The sequence below is a fragment of the Cynoglossus semilaevis genome, chromosome 14, assembly GCF_000523025.1.
Source record: "Cynoglossus semilaevis isolate Cse_v1.0 chromosome 14, Cse_v1.0, whole genome shotgun sequence".
NCBI lineage: Eukaryota > Metazoa > Chordata > Actinopteri > Pleuronectiformes > Cynoglossidae > Cynoglossus > Cynoglossus semilaevis.
Genome location: NC_024320.1, coordinates 26,463,696 through 26,468,432, shown reverse-complemented (window position 1 = coordinate 26,468,432; position 4,737 = coordinate 26,463,696). Strand labels below are relative to the sequence as shown.

Below are 4,737 nucleotides of genomic sequence, written 5' to 3'. Positions count from 1 at the left end.
CCCCTCCCACCACCACAGGGGGATTATGGGAGAAGACGACTCTGACACTCAGAGCTGAGAACGTCTTCACACTCGTGTGGTTCAAACACAGCGGTCAGAGGAACACAGCGACCTTCGACCCTTCAGTCTGAAAGGCTGTGTTTAAAAAAAAAAAAAAAAAATTACAGAATTTATTCAAGCCACCACTAGGGCTCTTTCAGGCACAAACGTGAGCCGTAACCTGTGGTTATACTAATATTTTTTCATATTTTGACTAAACTTTGAAACTCTTTGTTTCGTTGAAACTCAATAATGGAAAATGTCTGAGCTGAGAATCTCCACGGCGACAGAGGAGAGAGCGATGACACCCCCGTCCACGTCTGTCAGGAGGAGCCACTGATTTCATCACCTCTGAAATATGAACCTGATTCATCCGTTCATCTCTGACTTCCTGTTCGTTTGGAGACACTGCTGCGGGCGTCTCTCTGCCCCCCCACAGCCCCCCCCCCACTCACACACTCACACACTCACACACCTTTGCTGTATTTTCTCCTCTTGCATCTCTGACTCCCCAGTCCTCCCCCCCGCCCTCACCTCCCCCCTCCTTCACCTCCATCATCTGGACGTGCCCCCGTCGTCATGACAACCAAAGTGCTTCCTGAGGACTCGTCGGCTGAACCGACTTCCTCTGAAGGGCTGACTCCATCTTGCCCTTCGTTCTGCCGACGTTCACTCGTCTCCAGTTTCACGTTTACATTTTTAAATTTAGTAAAAGACAAAATACACAAATAAAAAAACCCCAAATTAAACCATTGATCTGTGGATCAGATTAGTACCCAAACACACACACACACACACACACACTCAGACACACACGTGCGTCCCAGGTTGGTCAAATATTCATGAACCTTTTCTCCATGAAAGCCTTGAGGTCCCAGGTGGTTTTCAGGAGCGTCTATACCAGTATTTACGGTCACGTGTTTTCACCTACATGTGGCTCAAATGATGAGTCACAGAACTGTGTACGGGCTGTGGACGTCCTCCCCCGTCCTCCCCGTCCTCCCCCGTCTCTGTCCTCGGTGCCTTTATCAATCATAACATAGTTGATCAATAATCAATGATCAATAATCAATGATCTTTTTCAGCTGTGGTTCATCTTTTTCAGACTTCAGATATTTACCCTCACTTTTTACAGTTTTGTATTCAGTTATTATTATTTTAGCCTTTTGTTTTGAAGGATTTTTTTTTTTGCAGCTAACTTTATTCTCGGTCGTTTATTTATTTATTTATTTTTAGATTTCTGAAGCTTTTCTAACTTCAGTTTTTTATAAATTACATTTCTGGCTGTTTTTTATGAACCTTTTTTTTAAGGATTTTTCTGCTCAGATTGTTTTCATTGATTGGTTGTTTTAGATCATGTGACCGAGTCGTTGTTTTACAGCCTGTCTTTGTGTTGACCTCAGTTTTCTGATGAAAATCTGTTTCCGCCGTCATTTTAATTTCTTTCAAATTGCGAAACTCTCATAAAGAATCAATTCCTCGCTCTGATTTCACGTCTCAGGAGAATTTGATGTCGCTTTGATCTCGACCCCAGGTCACCACGATTCTGCAGACGTCGGCAGTTTATCTGGACCGTGGTTTCAGTCAAATGAACTGAACGTTGACGTGGTGGTGATTGAACGTGTAGTTCACACATCTGGTCAGCAGGAGGCGACACTTGATTTTTCACGATGATGTATGGCTAACGCTGCCTCGTCCCTCCAGACTTCCTTAATCTCCCCCCGACCGTGACCCTGGCTGACCTTTAGGCTCCTGCTCTCAGTTGCAGCGCCCCCCTCTGTCATCCTGTAGAATGAGAAACACTTTCATCGCGACTCGATTGTGTGTTTTTATTATTGTGTTGGTTTTGTCTGACGTCGTCATCGTGTCACGTGGCAGTTTGATAACGTGTTTATGTTGTTGAGGCTCGTGGACCGGCAGTGGGACAAAAACAGGAAGTGGACATTTAACGACTTCTCTGAACGAAACAGAAATGTTGTTCAAATTCATTTTTACAGATGTAGGAGTGAAAGATCAAAGGCAGCTCTGTCTGATTCTCTCTTTGAATTCTGTTGTTGAAAAAAAAAAACTGCAGCTGGAATTTCCTTTAAATTTGTCTTCATTATAACTTTGTAAAAACACTTTATTCAGCTAATTAATTGGCTTACTTAAGTTAATTAATTATTTAAATTATAACCAAACAAAGAAAAATAGTAAAGATGAGGTTGATGAAAAGATTTAATGACGGTTCTTGTTTATTCAAATTTAAATATTATCCATATTTTTCCCGTTTAGACTTTTTGGTAAGAAGTTGTCATAAAAAAATAATAATAATCTCGACCCTCCAGACTTCCTTAATCTCCCCCCGACCGTGACCCTGGCTGACCTTTAGGCTCCTGCTCTCAGTTGCAGCGCCCCCTTCTGTCATCCTGCAGAATGAGAAACACTTTCATCGCGACTCGATTGTGTGTTTTTATTATTGTGTTGGTTTTGTCTGACGTCGTCATCGTGTCACGTGGCAGTTTGATAACGTGTTTACGTTGTTGAGGCTCGTGGACCGGCAGTGGGACAAAAACAGGAAGTGGACATTTAACGACTTCTCTGAACGAAACAGAAATGTTGTTCAAATTCATTTTTACAGATGTAGGAGTGAAAGATCAAAGGCAGCTCTGTCTGATTCTCTCTTTGAATTTTGTTGTTGAAAAAAAAAACTGCTGGAATTTCCTTTAAATTTGTCTTCATTATAACTTTGTAAAAACACTTTATTCAGCTAATTAATTTGCTTACTTAAGTTAATTAATTATTTAAATTATAACCAAACAAAGAAAAATAGTAAAGATGAGGTTGATGAAAAGATTTAATGACGGTTCTTGTTTATTCAAATTTAAATATTATCCATATTTTTCCCGTTTAGACTTTTTGGAAAGAAGTTACGTAACAACATAATAATAATAATTCAAAAATCAAACAGAAATGCATTGACTTCCTGTTTGGTTGAGATTCTGGTTCTCAAACCGCGGCTCCTTCCTTCATGGGCTCTGACGTCTCAGTCTTTTTTAATCCACGCTAACGACGGCCAATCAAATAAATCAACATGTTTACAGTGGAATGTTAGCAATTAAAGAGGACGCTCGTTAAGACGCATCAGCGGACAACGTTGGTGCTTAATTGTCAGGGATACCAGTGTGTGATGCATATTAATTACATATTAACCTCACACACAGACACACACACACACACACACATGCAGCCACATTAGTGCCTATTCCATATTAATTACCTTTTACCCTTTTGTGTAGCTCGTTAAGAGCTGCGTGGCATCAGAACACACACACACACACACCAGAACACACACACACACACTGGTTCTGTGTTCTGTGTGGACTCCACATAGATGTAGTACAAAGTGTCCTCACAGATAAAAAAAAATGTCCCCTCAAGGACACGTGTCCTCACAGATAAAAAAAATGTCCCCTCAAGGACAAGTGTCCTCACAGATAAAAAATGTCCCCACAAGGACAAGTGTCCTCACAGCAGCGTTGTATGTATAAATAATGTCCCCACAAGGTAAGCGATACCAGCACACACACAGATACACGTGCTCAGAGTGTGATCAGCGTTGATGGATTGATCAGTCGGCCGTGACTGTAACTAATGACACCCGGGAAATTGTTTTCACGCGTTTGTTCTTTCAGGGGACAAATTGTTTAACAAACACCTGATCATCATCTGCAGGACTGGACAACCATATCAGTGTCAGTCCAAACTGTGGCCCGGGGACCACTTTGGACCTGGACCTTTTTTTTTTCTTCTGCTGGAATTCACTTTAAAAAAACTTAAATAGGTTTTAGTAAATGATGAGGTTCTAAAATATTATTGATAAAAATACAAAAATAAAACATTTTAACAGTTTCTTAGGTTAATTTTTTTATATATTTTCTCTGCTATTTTAAAGCTATTTTTGTGCTGCCTGGTTGCAATTCCTTAGCAGAGTTGTTTTTAATGATGTGACATTATGATGTAGAGTCTGACTGACGCAGGTGTAAACGTCTTGACCTCTGACAGAGAGACATTTCATTGTTGCTGAAGTTTGTTGTCAACTGGGGACGTTTGATGAGAACTTTTTTTTAGCTCATGTTTCACTGACGTTGGTTCATTTACTGCAGGTTCAGTCATTTCACTGAACAGATTTTCTGATCCAGTCTTGGTGACTTCTGGTTCTGGTTAAATCCTTCACTGATGTTAATGATAATGTTAATATTAATTAAAAAAAAAAAAAACCTCACATCATGTTGAAACACCTCATGAGTGACGTACAGTTACTGGAACACGCCCCACGTGTTGACGGTTTCCTGTTGAGCAGGGGTTAATCTGTTTACCCTAATTTGAACTGAACTAGAATCTTATTCTTTTTCTTTCAGCTTTGTCCCTTTTTTTTCAGGAGTTGCTCCAGCAAATGATTGATTTCCATCTGTCCCTGTTCTCTGCATCTCCTACTCTGACTCCAACTATCTGCATGTCCTCCCTCACTGCATCCATATATCTCCTCTTTGACCTTCCTCTCTTTCTCCTACCTGGTAGCTCCATCTCTAACATTCTTCTACCAATGTCTCCACTGTCCCTCCTCTGCACATGTCCAAACCATCTCAATCTGGCTTCTCTGTCTTTGTCTCCTAACCTTCCTGTCTCTGTTGTCCCTCTAATGACCTCATTCCTGAT

The 4,737-nt window shown here is 40.8% G+C and overlaps 1 protein-coding gene across 1 annotated transcript in view; it reads left to right on the top strand.

The window, feature by feature from the left end:
• epha5 (EPH receptor A5) overlaps positions 1 to 4,737 on the top strand; it is a 50,704-nt gene that overhangs the window by 16,919 nt on the left and 29,048 nt on the right. The gene's annotated exons all lie outside the window — the stretch shown is intronic.